At 39.7% G+C, this 25,618-nt stretch overlaps 1 protein-coding gene across 4 annotated transcripts in view; it reads right to left on the bottom strand.

Moving 5' to 3' along the window:
- Nucleotides 1-25,618, bottom strand: part of ATP9B (ATPase phospholipid transporting 9B (putative)) — a 214,788-nt gene that overhangs the window by 75,607 nt on the left and 113,563 nt on the right. The gene's annotated exons all lie outside the window — the stretch shown is intronic.

Raw genomic sequence — 25,618 nt, 5'->3', positions numbered from 1 at the left:
CCAAATCAAATTACAAGTCACATTTGCATACCTGAAATAACTCAAAGACATCCCATTATCTTAATGTCAAATCAAGTAATAAAAATAGCCATCTACCTAATAATAAAACCTATAAACCTATGGTTATTTTCTACAACACTTGTCCATGTGATAAAGAGATGTTCACATATGGGTTAGTGGCTTCATTAATAGCTTCTGTTGTAGAGTCTGCTTCAAGTTCTGGATGTCAAATAGTCATCAGAAATCAGGAGACCTTTGCAAGGCACTAGCACACTAGGAGCCTGTACATTCACGCCCTGTGCTGTGGTAGAAGGTGCTTTTTATCTCCAGCGGATGCCAGAAATCGGCCAGGGATATTGTCCAGAGGAAGCAGGATACTTATGGTCACTACATCTGCCTGTGCCAACAGAAGAGGAAATGTCAGCCTATAAGCAAGCATAGTGGCCAGAGTGCAAACTGCAGTATTTTAGTTTTTTTTTAAATAATGGAATAATTAAACATTTCAACTAAATAAATAAATAATCATCATCATCAATGGCTTTTTAATTGTCGGAAAATACATTCCCTTTAAAGTTTACTGTTCATATAACAAAGGCACTAAAATCCTAATACCTATTATTAAAAGTTATTTTTTTAATAAATCAGTATTTTTTGAATTTGACATTAAACATAACAGGGTGGTGGGGATCATTGGTAGGAAGAAGCAAATCAGCCCCTTCCTCATAGCTGGCTGTATACTGGGGGCATGAACTAGCTGGGTGTATACAGGGGGCAGGGGCTTGCAAATGCATTCCCCACCCTTATACTTACAGGCTTATACTCGAGTCAATAGGTTTTCCTATTTTTTTTTTTGTTAAAATTAGGTACCTTGGCTTATACTCAAGTATATATGGTACTTGCATTTTTGGTGTCCGGGGCGGGGAGGGGGGGGGGGTTGTGACGGTGCTGTCCAGTAGTTAGCCGTTTGGGGCGGCTGTGTCTGCGGATGGAAGAGTGGCAGCAGTGACTAGGTGTTCGGGTTGCAGCTGTGTCGGTCGGCTTGAAGAAGGGCTGTAGAGCACAGCAGGTGGTTGTGGCATCTGGCAGGGGAGGGAGGTTGGGATGTGTGACTGTGCCGCCGGAAGCGCTGCTGATATGTCGCTAGGGGGGCAGGGCAGAGAACTGTGCCATTGGAAGAGGTTGAGGGAAGGCGGGCATGTGTTCCATCAGGTGGGGGGTAGGGCAGGCTTTTGGCTGTGCCAGTGGGCAGGTCGGAGTGTGTTCAGCTGTGCTGGCAGGTGAGTGGTTCTACAGGAAAGCGCAGAGGACGTGGGCAAGTGGGCCTGTTCAGGAGGTGTTGCTGTCATCAGGGAGTGAAGGGCCCAGGAGGAGGGTATTGGTTTGGTTTTGCCATCCATCTCCGGCCCCTGTGTACCACAGGCTTGTAGAAGCCACTATGGCTGTCATCCATGAATAGTGAAACATGCTCCTCAAGCGCACCATAGTGCAAACCCTGTTTCATTTCTAAAGCAAAAGACCCACCTTGTGCTTGTATAACAGTGACTGGCAAGCAACCCAAATGTGTTTTGTCAGTAGAATTCAGCTTTGAAAGCAATAAAAGTTATTTACGCATAGCACTGTCTTTGTTCTTCATCCCTTTTCATGTTCCCCTTTACTGAAATTCTAGGGCAGTGGTGGCTCCAAATCCAAGAAACTGTTCAAGGATCATAAATAGGTTGCCAGGGATTTAGAATAAGTTATACAGTATATGGATTGGGGTGGCTATTGGAACAATAAACATCTTATACTTACCTCCTCCAGCGCTCCCCTTCACCTACAGCACCGTACATCATTGCTGGGCCTCTGCTTGTGTACATCAGCCGACAGTTACCGTCCAGACCACAGCCAGACACCTGCTACGTACCGGAACTAATGCTGGAACAGGAGTGCGGATGTGTTATGCACACATCCAACAGCCTCTGTAAATAAACAGGGGCTTGGCAGTGACATACGGCGCCATGGGTGAACAGGAGCGCCAGAGAAAGTGTAAGATGTTTATAATTTTAATAGCCCCCAAGCAATATGTAGATTTTTTTTTAAATCTAGACCATCCTTTAATTCTGTAATTGAGTTAGGGTCATTTCCCTCCTCAGTTATTATGAGCCCAAACAAGGAGTGGTAAAACACAAAGAACATGTGGAAATCTTTCTATTACACTTTAGCTCTGTTAAGTCATCACAGTTGCAAAAAAAAAAAAAAGAGTCATTAAGACAAGAAGGGCAGTGTGGGGTTAAATCATACACCGCCATTTTAAATGTGCAGTATTTAAGACATAGTATGGACCTAATAAATAAGGAAGAACGACACTTGAAAGGATATGTTCTCTCCAAAGAACTGCCCAAACACCTGGGAAGGGAAGATCTAGGTATATAACAATTGCACAGTATAGCTATTCATACAGTTTGAAAGCGGTGTAAAATATAAAAGATAAAATTACCAAACACTAACAATCCACTGTTGTATATAAGGAGGGATTTATGCACATAATTTATGTCTGAGAACACCTGTTATACATGGCAGAGGCTGCCTAATTCAGAAGGGCAGAAGGTTGTCATGCTGCAACACTATATCTGCCAGCAGGAAAGAGCGAGCTAAGCAATACAAGGGCCTGGTGTTCTGGGGACTGATCTACACGATATAATCTACAGCTCAACACAACCAAGCACCTACAAAATGTAACAATATTGTGGGGGAAAGAAGGAAAAGTGGAGGAGCTGCGGGGCCATGGTGTGGAGGGTTCATCTTCAATCTTCTTCTTCTTTGGCATGGGAACATTTTTGTGGAAGAAGGATGTAAAAGAAAGTTGGTTTAGGTTTGAGATATACCCCTGTTTTGATATTTACATTAGACACATCATTTACAGAAATTTTATGCACACGACTGTTTGTTATGTAGGTTATGATTTGGACATACAAATTGCAATTGAGATTTTCCCCTGTTCTAATATTTTAGAGAATAATTTAGAGACACTGTACACTAATGTACCCATTCCTATTGACTATGCTTTTATCACAGACACCACTAACTCTGGGTAGGACATTTAGCAGCAATACACCCAACCTCTGCATCTCTTCCTTACTTTCTGTGAGGTCTTAGAGGAAGGACACTTCTTGTAGATCCTAGATGTAGGGAACTTACCATCTTCCTGTGATGCAGAAACCCACTACGACCCATAGCGCAGTGGGTTGTGGGAGTAAAATGTAATTTTGTCTTCCTTATCCAGATAATTAGTTTCACCGTAAATATAGTTTAAAATGATCAAAAACATTCAAAATCAGAATTCCACTCTAAATAACATAACACTGAAAAGTAAGTAATCACAATACATGTGACGTGACTGCCATTATCAAGCTACTTAACAAACTACTGTACAGCATGTTGCTGAAATACATAAAAGCTACTGAGTATCACAACACTGGTATAACAGAAAAAAATAACGTGTTAAGATGATTAAACTAACCAGCATGCAATACTTCATCAATCCACTTAGCATGTTTATTGCCTGCACCTTGCGAGACGTGAAATTAATTTACATGGATGCTCTGCATTTTATGCTATTGAAGATATTTTATCATCCGTTACATACTTAATGGTTTGTAAGAAATCCCAACAGTTGGGAATTGTGGGAAAAGTTATCCAGATTGACAGATAAAGTGAAAAGGTCTGTATTAATTTCCAAATAAAGAGATGCATGGAGTGGTATTTCACTATGATTATACTCTAAAGTACCAATTACAATGCATCAGAAACTAGAGCAAGTTGACACTCTACAATAAAGCAAATAATTTCCAGTTGGAGGGGCAGAAAATGTTAATATGCAATGTTCAAGACTACAAGAATCTTTGTAAAAGGAAGTAGCTAATAAGGTTTAATGATGCATGTCAGGAAGCCACAGTATGTAGGGAAACACAGCTGGCTTCATTTTGTAAACTATTTGATATACACATCTTTCTAGTTCGCGATTATCAGCTGTGCAAGTGCCACGGGGGACAGTTTAGCCTTCAAATCAGGATATTCTTCTTGTTCTCTAAATTACAAGTAAAATGCATTAATATAATATGGAGCTGTAGGCTACAACCAAGAGCAAAGCTCATCAGATTACAAAAAGGATTAAAGAACTGTTACATGCAATAAATAGAACTGCAAAACAACAAACTTAAAATGTTATCCTTGTGGAATATCAACTTTAATATACACGTCTGAAGAGTTACAAGCTAAACATTCTGCATTAAACTTCTCTGGCTGCAGGCAGGTAATGACAGAACAGTGGTATGTATATGCTGAACCCAGATCAGGGGCTTATACACTTATTGCACTGTGCAGGTAGCAGCAGTCAGCCGTCCTGAAAGGTGGCAGTTCTGGGTCACTAAAACCCAATACACCATTCACTTACACTATTGGGATTAGGTAATAACCTGTAAAAACCTAATTCCAGCTGACTTGGACAGGCACAAAAAAACTTTTCACAAAACTTTTTGTAAACAATGTTTTTCTTAACATGCACATATAGCATAAATATATTAAGTCCATATACAACACTTTTAATAATTTTATGGGTGCAATTATAAAAAATACCTCTATATTCAACTAAATAAGTGGCAGAAATTAACTACTGTATAAAAATAATTCTCTTTGTACAGAGTTTGATAACTGCCAATCCGACGCACACTTCACGACCACAGACTTGTAGATGCATGGCGATTGCTACATCCGACGGACCCGCACTTTTCATTTTATTCACCCCCCCATGATGTGTACTCGCGACTCGACATGTTTTTTGTAAAACACCAGCACTTACCGGATCTTAGGGACTCCCAAATAGACACAATCTCATTTTGGAATTATGTCCTCACAACGGTCACACTTTCCTTGTCCTCCCCCATCCCCCGTCAGTGGCAGTCGAGACTTAATCCACACCTCTTAGACGATGCTCTCGCATTGGCAGATGTCAAACGAGACCTAGCAGTCCACTTCGACAAATGTGAGGGAGAAATCTCGGACCCCTATTTGGCATGGGAAGCACACAAGATAGTGTCAAGAGGGACCCTTATGAGTCATGGGGATAGGCTCAAAAAAGAGAGGGAAGCAAAAATATCAACTCTACTGGGGCAACTCAGGGACCTGGAAATGCGCCACAAATGTTCGCTAGATCCAGAACTGCGTGCCCAACTGACACAAACTCGCGACAAACTCAAAACCGTCCTCCTTGATAAAGTGAAAAATACCCTTTCAAAATGTTGCAGATTCTTCTACGAATTTGGGAATAAAAGTAGCAGGGGATTAGTGAGAGCCCTACGGGCGCAAAGATCGGTAATCTATGTTCCCTCAATTTCGCCCCCCTCCGGTAACTGCGTCTCCCTGTCCAAAGAAATTGTCGCTGAGTTCCGCGACTACTTTGCAGCTCTATACTCGGTAGATAGCACCAACCCAGACACCTCGCAGGCAGGCTTCCGAACCCAGGTACAAGCCTACATTGCAAGCTCAGGGCTCCCCTCCTTATTAGAAGACTATCTTACTTCCTTAGAGGCCCCAATAACATCGGAAGAACTAACGGATGACATCAAGAACTCCCCGAACGGGAAGGCCCCCGGACCCGACGGGTTCTCACTCATCTATTACAAACGTCTCACAATAGAACTATCCTCCCACATGCTTGCCGCTTTCAACTCGCTCACCACTGGTCGGCCCCCTCCCACAGACTCGTTGCGAGCCAACATCACAAAACCTGGGATCCCGCGCATTGTGCCAGCTATAGGACCATTTCACTTCTTAATGTAGACACTAAGCTATTCGCCAACATACTTGCCACCAGTCTCTCTATCCCACGAGTCATCCATCAGTTCACGCTTCCAAGAAGGTTACTACAAATTGCTATCCAGATGGTATCGGGTTCCAACCAGACTCCATAGCATGTTTCGAGATGCGGACCCAACCTGCTGGAGGTGCGGGGCGGAGGAGGGCACGTTCCTTCACACTTTCTGGTCATGTCCCACTTTGACTCCCTTTTGGGATGCAGTCCAATCCACTAGTAGGCAGATTGACGACTACTCTCTGCCTCTTGATGCGGCTCTATTCCTTCTTCAACATAGCGAGATCTCTCTCCAGGTGTACAAGCGCTCGCTCCTTCGCTTCCTTGTTATGGCGGCAAGATCATGTGTTCCCCTCTTGTGGCGCCAAACGGTCCCTCTGTCTGTGTCCCTCTGGCTTTCGAAGGTTAACGAAATAATGCTCATGGAAGAACTCACTGCCTCAATTCATGACACATTTGAGAAATTCCACAAGACCTGGCTTCCCTTGACTCAGTTCAGGCATTCAGCCGCTTACAGGTCCCTCCTGGCCACTGGCGCATAGTGTGCTCACCTGCATGGACACCCTTCCAATGGCGGCCCTGGCTGCCTGGAGATCCCCCCCCCCCCTGTTTTTTTTTCTTTCTTCTTCCTCTCCCTTGCCCGCTTCCCTTCCCCCCACCCACCTATCCCCCCCCCGTCCTTTTTCTACATACATTCTTGCATATTGCAGCAAACCCCAGCCGCTAATAACCACGGCTATTAACCCGTCCGTTGCCCCCGCAAAGTCGCCGCCGGCATTTAAAAGACGACGGCCCGCGGGCGCCGCCATCTTTATTCCGATCGTCGCGCCCCCGAACGTCATTGGGGGCGGCGATCGGTTTCCATGGTAGCCTGATATAAAACATAATAAACAGTAAAAATCACAGACACATTAGGTATCGCTGCATCCCAAGATGCCCGATCTATCAAAATATAAAAACGGTTACGGCCGGCGGTGACCTCCAAGACGGGAAATGGCGTCCAAATTGCGACTTTTACACATTTTTACATCACATAAAAAATGGAATAAAAAATTATCAAAATGTCGCACAGACTTCAAAATGGTAGCAATGAAAACGTTGGCTCATTTCGCAAACAAATGACACCTCACAAAGCTCCGTGCGCCAAGGTATGAAAAAGTTATTAGCGTCAGAAAATGGCAAAAAATTTTTTTTCTTTTTTGTACACATTCGTTTAATTTTTGAAAATGTATTAAAACACAATAAAACCTATATAAATTTGGTATCACCGCGATCGCACCGAAAAAAGAATAAAGCTGAGGTGTTATTTGGAGCGCACAGTCAAAGTCGTAAAAACTGAGCCCACAAGAACGTGACGCATGTGCCGTTTTTTTTTTCAATTTTTGGAATTTGGAATTTTTTTCAGCTTCGCAGTACACGGCATGCTAAAATAAATAACATTACGGGAAAGTAAAATTTGTTACGCACAAAATAAGCCCTCACACAGGTCTGTACACGTAAAAATGAAAAAGTTATGGATTTTTGAAGGTGGAGAGTGAGAAATGAGCGAAAAAACCCTGCGTCCTTTAAGAAGTGTGTTAACCCCTTAGATGCTTCACAGGGGTTAAAATAAAATGGAGGTGTAATTTGCAAGCCGTTATTTTTTTGAAAATATATTAATTTTGGCTAATAATTAAACTGTTGCAAAGTATAAAATTTTTGGTAAACTGCTGTATGGGCACACGGCCGCTCATAGAACAGAAGAAGCGCCATTCAGAGCAGGTTTGGATTGTCAAATTTTACACGCTATAAAATGTTATTTTTTTTGTAATTTGGACATATGGGGGATTTTTTTTGTGTGTGGATGAGATCCACTTTTCAACTACATCCTTTACAGGGGGTTCAATAGCTAATTTTAGATTTTATTAACTCTTTCTTGGTGGTGATTAAAAATATCATTAATTTTTGTTTATGGTTTTTAGCATTCCTTTCCTGGACGTTCAACATACCTTAAAATTAATGTGTTATCTTTATTCTATTGGTCATCACGATAATGGCGATACCCCATTTATATAGCTTTTTATGGTTAACTTGTTTTGCAGAATATAGAACTCATTTTGTGATAAATTTGCTTGTTTTTGCATCACCATGTAACGATGGACAGGACAATTATATATTTTTGTTTAGAGAGCTGTTTTAAAGCTTATTTTTTGTGAGACAAGCTGAACTTTTTCTTGGTATAATGTCAGGGTAAGTGTTACTCTTTGATCACTTTTATGCACTTCAGATGAGGTCAGATGTGAAAATTTTATAATTTTTACACAAGTTTTTTGGCATCATTTTTTCAACGTTCATCGTACAGGTTCAGTGACAATTTTATCTTATTGTACAGGTTGTTACAGACGTTGTGATACCTAATATGTTGTGTTTTTTTTGGGCGATTTTCACTTTTTCATGTTTTATTTGATTATTGCATGGGATGGGACTTCAGAGGACTTTCATTCTTTTTAAATAATTTTTATTTGCAGGTTTTTTTTACTGTTTTTTTACACCTCCATGCCCTGCTGCGTCTATAAGGTTAAACAGACTGCAGGGATCCCGCGGCAATCGCCCAGGCTCAGCTTCTGCGTCAAGCAGCAGGAACTACCCGCATCATATGACGTAATATTACGTCAGGGTGCGGGAAGGGGTTAAAGGGAACCTGTGACCACAAACCTCCATTACAAACTTCACACAATACCTTAGAGAAAGGGATACAAGAATTCAAATTATTCTATCAAGGTTTCTGTACGATTACGCTGTGCCATTAAAACATCTTGTATCCTATCTCAGTCGACTCCTGTATACAATCAGGGAGAAAGCTCTCCCTATCTCCTCTCTGCCGCCTATGGTCCGCCGTACTGCCCCTCTGCCCTACTTTCTTCTATACATCACTATCAGTATTTCGCCAGCTCGAGATCGAGAATTTACTTAAAAAACACAGTGAACAACAGTGAAGAATACAATGAAAACAGTGAACACAGTGAACACAGGATCATTTAAGTGAAGAACACAGTGAAGAACACGTAGCAGATGTTTCCGTACATCTGCTAACTTATCCGAAGACACGCGTGCCGAACGGTGTTCTTCACAATAGTATGTGAAGAACACATTGCAGATGTTTGCAGATGTTTTCACTGAAAGAACACAGTGGAAAAACACCATACATCTGCAATGTGTTCTTCACTGTGTTATTTCAGTGAAAACATCTGCAAACATCTGCAATGTGTTCTTCAGTGTTCTTTCAATGTGTTTTTTCAGTGAAAAATGCTCGAGTCTCCCATTGACTTCAATGGGGTTCGTTACTCGATACGATCACTCGAGCATCGGGAAAAGTTCCTCTCGAATAACGAGCACTCGAGCATTTAAGTGCTCGCTCATCTCTAATTATCACACATTTTTCCTGTCTTAAAAAATTCATATTTTAGAGATTAATATTTTCAGCATAATAAAAAAGAAATTTTAAAATAAACAAAAGTCAGCAAATCTGGCACATTTCTAAAAGTTTTTTTTTGTTTTTTTTATCAAGCATGGGCATCTCCAATTTTCTCAGATTTTGCCAGCCAAAGGAAAACACAAAGGAAAAAGAACTACGTTTCTCAGCAACCAATGCCCCATGCTCAGGTTAATGAATGATCCACTATAAATGTAAAAGGCAGCGAAGGATGGATTCTTTAAAAAGCATTCAAACACTGTGCGTGTTTTAAGCAGTTTAGAAATTTGTATGCCAAGCATTATTCTGGCACCCTGAGATGTGGTTTCAATATCTACTTCTCCCTCCCTATCATATGCTTTGTGAGCAATTATTACCACAAACACACAGCAATTGAACCAGTGATTGAAAAATGAGGGTGATTATGATGAAAAGGAAAAAAAAAAATCACAAAAGCTTCCATTTCGAGTGCAATACTTAGAACATTCAGTTTTGTCTTCTGAGAAAATGCAGTTTAAAGAAAGAAATTAAATCAGCAGTTCTTCGGTGTCAATTAAAACAGGTATTTCATGGTGTTATGTGTGTATTGTATGGTGTTATGCATGTGTTGTTAATTCATTTTTACATGTACTCTCTATTAAGACTATATATATATTGCCCATACAGATTGAAGAAGGGTTGTATGTGTATCACAACTTGGTCCTGTGGTCATGAAATTACGGCTAATTCACGGGCCCCATTGCCTTCTGTAGATAACATTCACAGCACCGATAGGCACCGTGCATCACCAAAACAGGAACGTGCCAACAAGCGGCACCACAATAATAGGGCAAGTCATATTCCTGCCTATCTCTTCCTACGGACATTGGCAGGCACAGTGGTGCTCTGCTGCTGATGTCAGATGGACCGCAAGCAACGATGGGGTCCCGCAAAATACACACCTGTGCATGAGGCAAATACTTTCCTTGTTGTATTAACAAGACTTCCTATTGTACATTTCACATAATCCAGTATATTCATCATGGTAAATAAAACTACTATTTTTGTATCCTAAATTTTATGTTAGTTGTTTTTTTTTAATAATTATTTGCAATGTCAACATTGTAATACACATGTTCAGTATAAAAGATAAGAATACAAATATTATATTTTTGTTAAAATCTCTGGTGAAATTCTCTGCTGTCATCCATTCACACTGTAACTACAGTAGCTCTAACCTACAGACAGATACAAAACTAATATGTAACATAGAAGCACTTGTTGCACGTCCATTTCCCCAGTGTAAATAAGCCTTCATAAATGACCTTTAGCACTGACAGACAGCGCAGAGACTGACAAGGTGTAAGAAATCTCTATACAGACAGAATTGATTCCAGATTTGTGATTGCTGCAGAGGGATCAGGTTATTATCCATAATCTGTGCTGCCTGCCCATCACACTGAAGCAAATAACATAATATCCTTCAAGTTGCTGACACTTCTACCACTCAGCAGGGGATTTGCTGTAAAAAAGTTGCTGATTAAAGCTCCATCCCATTTACAATGAAAATCATTATTCTGTTTCGAAAATGAAATTATTTGGATTATGTTTTTGCCTCCTAAGGCGATGAAAACCCTAAAAGTACTGAAATAAATTGACATCAGGTTTGTAACTTTGACGCTGAACAATATAGATTGTTTAAAGAATTAAGAACCACTAAACTCCACGAGAAAACAAAGGAATTACAAAGCTGTGTACTGTGGAATTACTGGGGTAGTCTAGGGCCTACAAGTGAAATTGATTCTGTGTGGACCCACCTACTGCTACACAAAAATATAGCATGAACATTTTTAGACTAAATTCACATGATGTGTTTATATTACGTCTTGAAAAGTACTGAAAATCCATTGGGCAAAATGCATTCCAAAACACATGACTATTAACCCCTTAAGGACGTTGCCAGTTTATAGCTTAAAGGACACCTGTCACTATTTCTGTCACCTCTGCCTGTTGGAGCAGCTCACAAGGATTCCATCCCAGCCTTTTATCTAATCAATTCATAGACTAATAATTATAAAATCATATGTTCTTTATTATGTAAATGAGGCTGGTCACATGGTCAGAGGCAGTGATGTCACCCCTATTACCCCTCCCCTCTCCTCCCCCTGCTCATGTCTGTGTGAAATGTATAATAATTCATTGCCAGTATCTGTGCTTTATCTGCTGACATGCTGCATCCTCCTAATACACATGTGAGAGGCACAGACATCAGCTACACAAGTACCTGACATGATCTGCTATAACATGGCTGCCTGGAGCTGTTGTATCTCTCCTATACACACACAGGCTGCAGGGGGCGCCAGCACCAGGAAGCACATGGAGGAGCCATTACACCATTATACCTCACACCATTATACAGGCTGTCAGTCATGTGTATAGGAGTATCTCATACACACAGGCTGCAGGGGGCGTGGCCGCCAGCACCAGTAAGCACATGGAGGAGCCATTACACGATTATACATCACATCATTATACAGGCTGTCAGTCAAACACTGGGGGTGTGGCTGTGCCTCCCACTCATGAATAAGCTGGACAGCTGAATATGATAATGACTCATTGGACATCTCACAGGTCATTTGCATACAGCTTAAGACCTCATTGCTTAAGTTTACAGGCATGTAGAGGGACAATGAAGGGATATCGGCAATGCTTTCTAATGGCAGTTTATGAAAATATATTTAGTTTAGGCTGTTAATTTGCGTGACGGGTTCTCTTTAAGGCTCAGCCCTTTTTTGTATTCTGACTTGCGTCGCTTTATATGGTTATAACTTTTGAACACTGTTACTTATCAAAGCGATTCTGAGATTGTTTTTTCCTCACATGTTGTACTTTATTTTAGTAGTAAATGTCGGCTGATAAATTTTGAGTTTATTTACAAAGAAAAAAATTATGAATTTTTTTAAAAATTTGCCATTTTCTAAATTCAAAATCATTGTGCTTTCAGCCAGATAGATTTACCACCTAAATAAGTTGCTGAATAAAATTTCCCATATGTCTACTTTATGTTTTCATAATTTTAGAAATGTCTGGATAATTTATTTTGATGTCCCTTTATGAGGCTTACAATTCGATTCTGTTTTCCGTATTTTCAGAATTTACTATTTTGGGGAAATTTTGAATGAAATTTTAAAATTTAACATTACTCAAACTATAGAAAAAGATTTTAGGAAGATTGTTAACCTCTTGAGATTTTCATAGTAATTAAATCAAAATGGAGTTGAAATTTAGAATGGTCAAATTTTGTCGGTTATACGTTCATTTAGCCCTAAAATTTACACATTTCCAAAAGATAAAAAGAGAAAACCCACCAAAAAATTTGTTATGCAATCTCTTCCGGGTACAGAGACCCCACACATGTGGCCGTTATTGTTTTATGGGCGCACAGCGAGAGGCAGAAGGGAAGGAGCACCCTGCAGCTGCCAGGATTTTAGTTTCCTTATTGGCCTCTTTTGTAGGCTATAAAATTTTAGCTTTTTCATTATTGGGGCCATGTGATGGCCTTTTTTTTTTTTTGCGGGATGAGATGCTGTTTCCAATGTTACCATTTTGGGGTTGGTATCCCCTATTGTTGAAAATTTATGAACTTTTTCTTGAGGGCAGGAGTAGAAAATAATCAATTCTGTACTGGATGTTTTACTTTTTTTTGTTTTCACTGTATAGCCCAATAATCATGTTATCTTTATTCTATGGGTCGATACAATTATGGGGATACCAGACTTGAATATGTTTCATCGCCATTTTCGAAATGGCATAACATTTTTACTTTTTTGGCTACGGAGCTGGCTGATGACTTGTTTTTTGCGGACATGATGTACTTTGCAACAGTGTCATTCTGGAGTCCATATTTTTTGATCACTTTTTATTTCATTTTTTGTGGGATAAAATAGGCAAAATTCATAATTTTTGGTTGGTTTTTAACCGTTTTTTTTTTACGGCGTTCAGCATGCAGGTTCAATACTTATTTACTTTTATTCTACAGGTTGTTTCGGACGCGGTGATACTATAAATGTGGGGTTTGTGTTATGATTTAGACTTTTTTGTGTATTATATGTCTTTTTATGTGTTATGGGGCTTATGGGCATTTTTATTAATTTATTTTTTATTGAATAACTTTTTTTATGCTTTTTTAATAGTTCATCTGATTGCTTGTTCATGATAATACCCTGCAATACTGATGTATTTGCTGTGTCAGCCTATGCACATGCATAGGCGGACACTGTGCCTTTAAGATGACGTCACAGACACCATCTTACAGGCACTGCCTGCGACAGGCAGATCGGACCTCAGGGCTGCCATAGGAACGATCGGCGCCCCCTGAAGACAGTGCGGTGGGTAATTGTGGTATAATTCCAACCTGTCTCTATCAGTCTTTGTGTTTACAATTTTGGATTTCGGGTTGTCCCTGGTCAGAATCTGATGAATAGCTTCTCTTATCTGCACACTGCAGTGCACTCTGCCTCTTGCCTCTCCCCCCCTGCATTTCAAGTTCAGACACAAGCACTTCCTGCCAGCAAGCAGCAGGGTGCAGAGAATTACTCTACAAGCAGATAAGTTCTGTATAGCAGAGCTGACTGTTAGTTTTATTGAATAGGTGAAGTGGTAGAGCTGACTCTTTGTTTTATAGATTAGGGGAGTTCACTGAGAGTGTCCTTGTGTCCTGTCTAAAAAAGATGGAATAAATAGTTTTAGCTGGAAACTTCTAGCAGGAGAGAACTCAGGTATTCAGACATGCAATACCACAAATACTTGTAACTGTGCAAAGCATATTTTGTTTGCAGTTTTTACACATTGGATGGACTACTCATAGTTTGGAAGGGTTCTTCACTGTGCAACAGGTAATTACAAAGATAAGAGATTGTCCCTCCTGGTCCCTGATTTCTCTGGCTCTATAATTTGCTTAGTTACTAAGGGACTCTAGTCCACACTTTAACTGTTATCTCTACTGCTGGCACATCTATTGCAGGGACTGAAAGGTTTAAATAGCCTGAACCGTCTTACAGCAGATATATCGCTATTTTCCAAGAAGTAGCAATTCATTCACCTTGTTAAAGAGCCACTACTAATCAAATGATAGGGATACAATCATCATCAGGGAGGTTTCCCAAAAACAGCTGTGCCCACCTCCTGCACAGCCTCCTCTAGATACAGGCGGCCCTCTACTTAAGGACACCCGACTTACAGACAACCCATAGTTACAGACAGACCCCTCTGTCCTCTGGTGAAGCTTTCTGAATGCTTTACTATAGTCCCAGACTGCAATGATCAGCTGTAATGTGTCTGTAATGAAGCTTTATTGATAATCCTTGGTCCCATTACAGCAAACATGTTTAAACTCCAATTGTCACTGGGGCCAAATTTTTTTTGGTCTGGATCTACAATTATAAAATATACAGTTTTGACTTACATACAAATTCAACTTAAGAACAAACCTCGGGACCCTGCCTTGTACGTAACCCGGGGACTGCCTGTACTTCTCTTCACATGGTTTTACTTAAGACATAAGCATAAACCAAGGAGGAATGGCAGAAGGGGGACAATGCTTCAGATTTATAAAAGTGTGTGCTCAGCCAAGTTCTCCTTGATTCCTCTAATACTCTAAGAAGAAACTGCTGCATACACAAAGGAAAAAAATACAAAAAAATATATTTCTAAAGATTTTTATAGATAAAAAACCATAACAAACTATACAAATTGTGGATCTTTATGATTATACTGACCAAAAAGGGTCATATATCAAAGGGGATAAACCGAAAGTAAAAGTCAGACGAAACAAATGGAGGGTCATGTGATCTCTAACAGGCGACTGTTCATGGCTGCGGTCACATGTGGCATTTTGAACCTGTTTTTGGCGCGTTTTTAAGCAGTGCGTTTTTGACCAGTTTTAATTAAGATAATTGAGAAAACCGGACAAAAACAGAAGCGTTTTTTAACGGACTGCTTAAAAACGGGCCAAAAATGGGTTCAAAACGCCACGTGTGACCGCAGCCTTAGAGATCACATGACCATCTGCATCCATTTTATGGACAGGAATCTCTGGCTGATGAGGTAAAAGACAAGAGGCTTCACATTACATATCAAGAAACCAGTACAGAACTTTTCATAGATGTATATTGGTAAACTGCCTAATATCCTGCCCCCCACACTTACACACAAATTACAAAAAGACATGAGGTAAAGTGGCTAACCCCATTAAAGTTAGCGTTGCTCGGTAACACATTTCAGCCCCATTTAGTTGAAGATGAAAACGTATCCACTCTTTTGCAAAATACTACTTCTCCTCAAACTCTTTTGAAACCTGCATGCAACACCCGCATGAAAGACACCTTATATTTTAGATATATTATATTAAATCAACATCAAATTTTTTTTACGTTAAAGACAACCTGTCAGGCAAATTAACCCCCAAAACTAAATATATTTTCATAAGCTGCCACTAGAAAGCATTGCCTCTATTCCTACATTGTCACTCTACATGCCTGGAAACTTAAGCAATGAGGTCCTAAAGCTGTATGCAAATGACCTGAGAGATGTCCAATGAATCATTATCATATTCAGCTGTCCAGCTTATTCATGAGTGGGAGACACAACCCCAGTGCTTGACTGACAGCCTGAATAATGATGTGACACTCCTGGTTCTGACTGACTCTCTATACTTCTTGGTGCTGGTGGCCACGCCCCCTGCAGCCTGCATAATGATGTGACACTCCTGATGCTGGCTCCTTTCTATGCTGCACCCTATTCAACTGCTCCAGGATGCAGCCATGTGTATAGCAGAACAGGCACTTGTGTAGCTGATGTCTGTGTCTCACACATATGTATAGCAGAACATGTCAGGCACTTGTGTATCTGAGTTTCTGGGTTCCACCATGTATATTAGGAGGATGCAGCGTATCAGCAGGTAAAGCACAGACACTAGCAATGCTTTACTATACATTACACACAGACATGAGCAGGGGAGGAGAGGGAAGGGGTAACAGGGGTGACATCACTTTCTCTCTACATGTCCCAAGTTTCATTTACATAATAAAGAAAATATGATTTTACAATGATCAATGTATGAATTGACTGGATTAAGGTTGGGATGGAATCCGTGTGCACTACTCCAACAGGTAGTGGTGACAGGACCAGTAACAGAGACCTGATGACAGGTGTCCTTTAACCCCTTAATGACCGCCCTATCGGGTTTTTACGGCGGTCATTAAGGGTACTTCTTCTGATGCGACGCCTTTCTACGGCGGCGGATCAGAAGAAGTTTTCGGGACACCGGGTCTCGCTGGTGCCGGTGTCGGGCTGTGATATCACAGCCCAGACCCGGCACTAACACCCGGGATCGGAAAAACTCCGATCCCGGGTGTTTAACCCCTTGCACGCCGCGGTCAAGCATGACCGCGGCGTGCAAGTGTGTCCCCCGTGGATCGGACCCCCCCGGTGTGCTTACCGGGGGATCCGATCCCTCCTGCCGCTGCCCCGGGTTCCGACGAGTGACCCGAGGCTGTCGGCAGGACCCGGCTGTAAGTAACTGAGCATGCGCAGCATGCTCAGTTACTTTCACTATACACTGCAATACAAGTGTATTGCAGTGTAAAGGCTTGAATAAGCGATCGGATGATCGCTTATTCAAGCCAAGAAGTAGAAAATGTAAAAAAGTAAAAAAAACAAAATTAAATCTTTTAATAATATAATTAAATAAATAAATAAAATAAAAGTCCCATAATCTCCCCAGTAACACATAAAATGCAAATAAAGTAAATAAAACACAAAAACACGTACATATTTGGTATCACCGCGTCCGTATTAATCTGTACAATAAATCTAAATCAATATTGAACCTGCTCGGTGAACTACGTAAAAAATAAACTCGAAAAACTTCCCATAATGTACAATTTTTCATCAAACACCATCACAAAAAATGTTCTAAAAAGTGATCAAAAAAAGTTACGTTACCTAATATGATACGACTGAAAAGAACAACTGTTTTCGCAAAAAATAAGCCCTCAACCAGATCTGACAACAGAAAAATACAGAAGTTATGGCCCTGAAAAGTTGTCAATAGTAAAAACAATGCGATTTTCTCGAATATTGGTTTTGCTCAGGAAAATTGAGCAAAAATAAGAAAAACTATATAAATGAGGTATCACCGCAATCGTAGTGAACCAGAGAATAAAGATAAAATATTATTTTTACGTTACAGTGAGCGGGGGTGAAAAATGCTAACAATCCAAAATAAAAATTGATGATTTTGTTTGTGTCCCCCTTGAAATAGTTAATAAAATCTCATGAATAAGCTTTAGACTCCCAAAATAAATGATCTATACATTGTATCTCATCCCATAAAAAATAAGCCCTCATATGATCGCATTACCAAAAAAAAAAAAAATTTATAGGTCGTACAATGTGACAATACAAATCTGCTGTGAATGAATTCCATTCATTCTATACTCGGCCGTGCGCCCGTACAGAAGTTTACCACCACATATGGGGTATCAGTACACTCGGGAGGAATTGGGCATCAAGCGTTGCAGTGCGTTTCATCATTTAATTTATTCTGAAAATGTCAGTTTTGGCCTAAATGAATGTATTTCCAAAAAAATTCTAGTTTCTAAATCGCAGGTCCATATTTTTTAACCCATGTGAAACACTTAAAGGGTTAATGGACTTAATAGAAGTTGTTTTACATACGTTGAGGGGTGAAGTTTCTATAGTGGGGTAATTTATGGGGTTTCACTATTATTTAGGCCTCTCAAAGTCACTTGGAAGCTGAGTTTTCCCTCAAAATGTGAGTTTTGGCAATTTTCATGAAAATAAGAAAAATCGCACCTAAAGTTCTGCACCTCATAACATCCTAGAAAAATGACCGGAAGCATAAATTATCATCCCAACATAAAGCAGATATTCTGTAAATGTTAATTATCAAACTTTTTGGGTAGTTTTACTTCCTGTCTGGAAACCAGAACATTTCAAACTTGGAAAATGAAGAATTTTTACAAACTTTTGCCAAATTTTCACTTTTTTTCAGAACGAAACGCAAAACTTATCACTTAAATTTTATAACCAACATGAAGTACAATGTGTCACGAGAAAACATTCTCAAAATCACCAGGATATGTTAAAGCGTTCCGAAGTTATAACCAATAATCGTGAGACATGTCAGATTTGAAAAATCGAGTCTGGTCATTGAGCTGAAAACTAGTGTCGGTGATAAGGGGTTAAAGTTTTAACTTGAGCTTTACCACTGATGAAAATATTTGGTTAGTGTATTCTGTTGTCATCACAAGTGTGATGTCACAAGGGATGCATAGTGCATCACATTCCACAGAATTCTATATACCATTAAAGAGGCCCCAGAATTTCAGTTGCAGTTTGTGTTAGCTAAAACATAGAGTGAGGATTTTGCCTTTTGACTTTATAACCGCCCCAGAGATATAGGTTTTTTAGCTCAGTTTATACAATAGAAGAAAGAACTTCTAACGTGGGCAGTGCCAGTGCGGGTCATGCACCCTGTAGTATACTAGACTGGCTGAATGTAGACATGATCCAATCTAAGCTCAATAAAATCAATGTGTACAAGGCTCCTGGACCAGATGGGTTACACCCCAGAGTTCTTAAAGAACTCAGTTCTGTTATTGCTGTACCGCTGTCTAAAATCTTCAGGGATTCCGTAATGTCTGGTGTGGTGCCAAGTGACTGGCACAAGGCAAATGTGGTGCCAATATATAAAAAGGGCTCTAGAACTTCACCAGGCAATTACAGACCTGTAAGCTTAACTTCCATTGGGGGGAAAATACTGGAAGGGTTAGTAAAAGACTATATACTGGAGTATGTGACATCAAATAGTATAATAAGTGACAGCCAGAATGGGTTTACTAAGAATAGAAGTTGTCAACCTAACCTTATCGGCTTCTATGAAGAGGTGAGCAGGTGCCTGGATGGAGGAGCAGCTGTGGATATTGTGTTCTTGGACTTTGCAAAGGTATTTGATACTGTCCCTCATAGACGCCTGATGGGTAACATTAGCGCTATTGGTTTGGCAGAAATCATTTGCAATTGGATTGAAAACTGTCTGAAGGATCGTATCCAGAGAGTTGTGGTCAATGATTCTTACTCGAAATGGTCACCAGTTATGAGTGGTGTACCCCAGGGTTCTGTGCTTGGCCCACTTCTATTTAATATATTTATTAATGATATAGAGGTAGGAATTAATAGCACTGTGTCTATTTTTGCAGATGACACCAAACTGTGTAGTGTAATACAGTCTATGGAGGATGTTCATAGGCTGCAGGGTGACTTAGACAAACTGAAGGTCATCCACTTGGCAAATGAGGTTTAATGTGGATAAATGTAAGGTTATGCACCTGGGGGCCAATAATTGTTGAGAAGGACCTGGGGGTACTAGTAGATCATAAATTGAATAACAGCATGCCATGTCAAGCAGCTGCCTCTAAAGCTAGTAGGATCTTGTCATGTATCAAAAGTGGTATGGACTCTTGTGATAGGGATGTAATATTACCACTATACAAGGCATTGGTTCGGCCTCCCCTGGAATATGCTGTCCAGTTCTGGGCACCGGTCCATAAAAAGGATGCCCTGGAGCTGGAGAGGGTTCAACGTAGAGCCACAAAAATGATAAGGGGTATGGAGGGTCTTAGTTATGAGGAAAGATTAAAACAACTAGATTTATTTAGTCTGGAAAAGAGACGACTACGAGGGGACATGATTAATTTATATAAATATATGAATGGTCCATACAAAAAATATGGTGGTAAGTTGTTTCAGATTAAATCAAATTAAAAGACGAGGGGGCACTGTCTCCGTTTGGTGAAATCAAGGTTTAATCACCGGAGGCGACAGGGCTTTTTTACTATGAGAACTGTCAATCTGTGGAATAGCCTGCCTCACCGCTGGTCACAGCAGGGATAGCAGAGAGCTTCAAAAAGGGTCTAGATGCCTTTTTACACCTAAATAACATTGATGGTTATGTTATATAGAATTGTTTCCCCTAAATCCCTTCCTCATCCAATCTCTTCCCTTCATTGGTTGAACTTGATGGACAAGTGTCTTTTTTCAACCGTATGAACTATGAAACTGTTGTGGTCTTTACACACAACATGGGCAACAACAAAAAAAGAAAAGGATTCAACTACAAACAAAAAGAAAGGCAGAAAGAAGATGGTTCTAGATGGAGAAGGAATCACAAAGGAAAAGAACAATCTTTCACTAGAAAGTACTAAAACCGATGCCAAGAAAACTGGTAAAGCACATCCCTCCTGCAATTCGGTATCGGATGATATTACATTTTTAGGAACAGTACAAAAGAGATGGGATAGACTGCCAATGTTACAAAACAAGAATGCTAAATAAAATCCATATTAGAAAGAGACAAAGACTTAATGTGAGCCATAGCAAGATCATAGGAAGCACAAAAGAAAGGGAGGATGAAGGAAATGTGAAGAAAAGGAAACAAGAAGAACCAGTCCATGCACATGATGATTGTAGTGGTCCTAGTGACCACTGTGCCACTTACATTGGATAAGTTTATCCTACATAGTGTCCTGGAAGATGAAAGTTATGGCAAAGTCTTATTGGCCACTGATGTCATCTGTAATGAAAGGGTGGCCCTTAAAGAGGAGATGCATCATAGACTTTAGTCAATGCTTAGCAAAACAACAAATCACTCACAAAAACAACTTCCATGGCTATGCTGCATTCCACACTGAAAATTATGCATACTATGTCATTGAACTGACTCATAGAGGGGTCTTGTGCCTTTATATCCAGATAAGCACAATAAAATTTATAACAGCTGAAATCATCTGTGGCTTGAAATTTATGCACCCGATGTGAATTGTCCACCGTGACATGACAATGTTCTGCTGACTGAAGATGACCATGTAAAGATTATAAATTTTGGACTAGCTCTTTGTGGAGTGTGCAAAAGAGTTAATGCTAGAGATTACCCTGGGAAACCTGGGTATGGTGCTCCTGGGATGACACTGGGCCACTCAGTACAGTACAGTAGATTGGTTTGCCTTGGGTGTTAGTCTATATAAGCATTCCCAGGACCAAACAGTGAAGAAATTGAAAGAAAAGTTCTTCATAGTGAACCATAGAACCATCATATGGAAATCTTACTGACCATGTAACTCTGGATATTCTATCAAGACTCCTATTTAAAGTCTAGTCTGTTTGGCTAGGGGTAAATGGTGACATCAGAAATCACCCTTTCTTTTCCAGGATGAACTGGACAGACATTGAAATGAAAAACGAACATTGGGAGAGAAAAGAACTGGACCGCACATCCACACACTATACAATCATCTATCGCCACTAGGCTACATTTACAAAATGCACTTGAGGTTCTTAGTTACATTTTGATCCAAGTGCATAAGCCCACTATGCACTTCACGGTGACCTCGATGTAGTGGGTCCTTGCATGGCAAGGGTCCTTGAGTGTGGCATTACATGGCATCCACCCCCGCATACATAACTTACATAAAAGGAGAGGTTTACATACAAATAGGGATTTAAAGATAATAACACATAGTGAGCAGATTTCTATATACCACAATACACAACATCAACAAGAATTTACATTCCCAAGAATGATAAAACAAAAACCATACCATATTCAGTTTCAATACACAAATGTTTTTAGAAATATACACAAAGTACGAAGCTCCTCTTCTATCAACAATTTTTTTTCCAGAAATCACCGCCCACCATGTATACAAAAATAACTTTTAAATTCATACACACTGCCACCTTCATGCAACTTTGCAGCAAACAGTAATAAAATGCAAAGATTACTGCAAAATTTAAAATTTCTCTAAAATATGTACAAATCCAAAATACAACAAAAACACACTTGCATAAAAAAAGTAAAGTATGAGGAGTTCATACATATTCACCAAAATATGCTGCAAAAGCAACGTTAAATCCAGAGAAGAAGCCAAACAATTTTTGCAGAAAATTGCAGAGCTTCACACAGATATAATATTGTATGCTCCCTTACACAACGGTAGACCAAATAAATAACTATATCTCCATAAACAAAGCTAATAGGATAACAAAAGCACATTTAGATGTGGCCCATTGTATTAGCCGCGCAACAACGGCACCCTCTGTGGTTCAAAAGAATTTGAGTAAGAACACCATAAAATAGGTATAAATAATAATGGAGTGATGGTGTGAAATAAAAACTTTATTCAGCATATATATATTCACTGTGCATATATGCAATTGCAAAAAAAAAACTGGCGCGGTCAATTCAAATTTCCCATGCAGAACGTGAAATGGAAGACGTTTTCAGCATTGCTACGAGTTTAGATTTTTTTCTATACTGACAAAGGCAGCCACCGTCACCTGATAACAAATTTGTTATCAGCTTTCAATGGTGGTACTGTACTGAATTACCTATACAACACTCCCAGATGTTAGAGGAGCTCATGAGCGAGTCTTTTTATATTCGACACACCATTTACTTTGCATATTCCTATTACCCCAGCAGACTCCAGGTCAAGTATTTATTGAATATATACAACTTTCTTAGCTAGTTCTAAACCACAAACTACAGAAGAACATCAGTTGTCTTCACCGTGCTGCTGAATAGTCACTAGTTGGTGCTTTTACTCTTTAAACTACCTTGAGATTTTAGGAAAATCAGAGATAAGCAACTGATGATCCTAATAAAAAAATATTTTATTTTTATACAATTAAACTATGCAGCATATTCAGAGTAAGTTAAAGAGGTTGTCCGAGAGTTTAAAAAAATTAGGAGTCGGAATGGGGCGGCTTTTGAAAAAAAATAAACGTGTACTCACCTCGTTCTTGATGTGCCACACCCACAGACACAGAGTTCCTGCCACCAGTAGCGTGAGGAGTGTAAAGATACAGACAGATAAGTGGGGGAGGAAGGCACAGCAGATTTAGCAGTCTGTTGTGGAATTGCAGAGATGTAGGAAGTGTATATAACCCTGTCCTTTGATAATATAACCACATTTTCTGGTCACAGAACTAAAGGGATCATAATGTGTCTGCTTAGAGAGGCCCCGACCACACCCTGGAATTTTCCATTGACTAGCCTAGGGAGTGATAGGAGCTAAAACGACAATAAAACTTAGTAAAATTTGAGAATTTTCTTTCACATACAAACCACTTTCATGAATCTGATGGACAGCAGAGCTAAAACTATAGACATAGAACCGTCTTAAGGAGCCTGCCTAAGGATAAATAACCCCCAATGTCTTGAAAGCAGATGTCAACTTATGTATAAGTAGAAACATGTGTTTAGCCATTTAACATTAATAGTAGTGTTAATAGTAAAAATAGAGACATAAAGAAATATTGAGAAGGAAAGTAATCGCACACAGTGCACCTGCCGACCTCTGCTGCACGCAGCATAAGCAGAGAAACCGTGATGACAAAGGGAGCCTACTGCTCTCTACATCTTCATTTTACTGGGCAAGAGTCAGCAGGTGCCGTGTGGGGTAGAGTTGTGGGTTTTGGGGCAAAGTCAGCAGATAGGTTCACTGGTACACCTGTGGGCCAGTCTGAGCTTGGTAATAAACACTATTTATATATTTACAGTTACACTATGCATTTTTTGGGAAATATGTGTTTGTTTTAAAGAGACCCTGTCATCAGATTTTATCCTGCAAAACTACTGGCCACCTCATGTAGGGTATGAAATGTCCTTTCAACAATTCCTGATTCTATATTAAATATCACACGTTTACCTATAAAAAACTAAATTTCCTTTGCAGTCTTGTGAACAGAGAAGATGCATGTTTTGCCTGAGTTATTTTTAGAGGCTGCAGGGGGAGTGTCACTTCAGGTGACTATAGTATCTAGAACCACGCTAAAGATGGTATCATATTATGGAAAAGAATCTCATCAGGCTTGTAGTTATAGGAAATGTAGGGAAATTATGTCTCCAACTATGTCTTTAACTCCCCGTATCTCTAGTTCTTGAGCTCAAAGAACCACAAGTGATGCCATCTGAAAGAAGAGATTCTTAGCATGATTCTAGGTGCTATTGAAACAAACATAGGAGCAGATGAAATCATACCTCCACCCGCCCCCCCCCAATCCTCCAGCCTTGAAAAGTAACTTATCTCAGGAATAAACATGACTCCTAAATTTTTAAATGATTGAAAAATAAAACATAAAATGATAGAATGCTAGAAGCTCTACTTAAGGGTGCTGGTGGTTTAATAGGGTAAAAGCTCAAAATTTTTGCAGCAGCAGATGTCCTTTATATAGCCGCATAAACTAGACATCTTTTGTGGTGAACTGGTCAGCAGTGAAATGTCTAAAAGTGGTGCTACAGAGCCCATGACAGATTGCACAGCAATAACTGAGATCTAACTTTATTAGATGTGTAGGTACCACCAGTTAAGCTGATATAGCTTATGTACAGTGCACAACTGGAAGGGGGGGGGGGGGGGGGGTTATAAGACTAGTATGTGAATTTTATATTTAGAAGAAGTGATTGTTCATGCTGAACACTGGGTGCAGATGCAGGATTTTTCTGCAGCACTAGCAATTATAACTAAAAACTGATGTTTGCATTTGAAATAGTTAATGTCTGCAAAGATGACAGATCCTATTTAGTGCAACTGATATATCATCAGATGCAGATTGCCTGCATTGTATATTTTTAGCTAATATGACAGTAATATAGGCACTTCGATGAAACCAGACTTGAGTATCTCTGAATTTATTTACCAACAGATTGCTCTGTGCTTGTTTCAATTAATATCAATTAGGATGAAGTGTCAAGCACTGTTACAATTACAGTTGCATCCATTATTGGCTGCTATTTTTACGCAAAGGAACTTTGTTTATCCCATTAATAGTAAAAAAGAAAATACAAACCTATAGTTTGTAAAATAAATAAATTTCTCTTTATTTAAAGTGATACGTAATGGAAAATAGCACCCATAAACAACCTGTTATGAGGAGAATGGCAAATTCACGCCATCATGTCCCCAATAGTCATAGTCATATTAAAGGGAGTCCACTAACAGGCTATTATGGAGCGGTGGTTTAGTGTCCCAAATTAAAGAGGAATCTGAGTCCCCTATTTGTATAGCCGAAAACAAAAAAAAATATTTAGACACACTCTTCCATTTAAAAATTCTTATAAAACTATTCTAAAAGTATCATTGTCTATGCACACTGACTCTACTGCACAGTGAAGCTGAGGTGTACTTGCCTGGCTTCATTGAAGCAGACAGGAGCAGGGAGAACCAGAGAGGAGTCCTATGTGGTCTGCTAACTAT

The sequence above is a fragment of the Engystomops pustulosus genome, chromosome 5, assembly GCF_040894005.1.
Source record: "Engystomops pustulosus chromosome 5, aEngPut4.maternal, whole genome shotgun sequence".
Classification (NCBI taxonomy): domain Eukaryota; kingdom Metazoa; phylum Chordata; class Amphibia; order Anura; family Leptodactylidae; genus Engystomops; species Engystomops pustulosus.
This window is presented reverse-complemented; position numbering and strand designations above follow the sequence as displayed.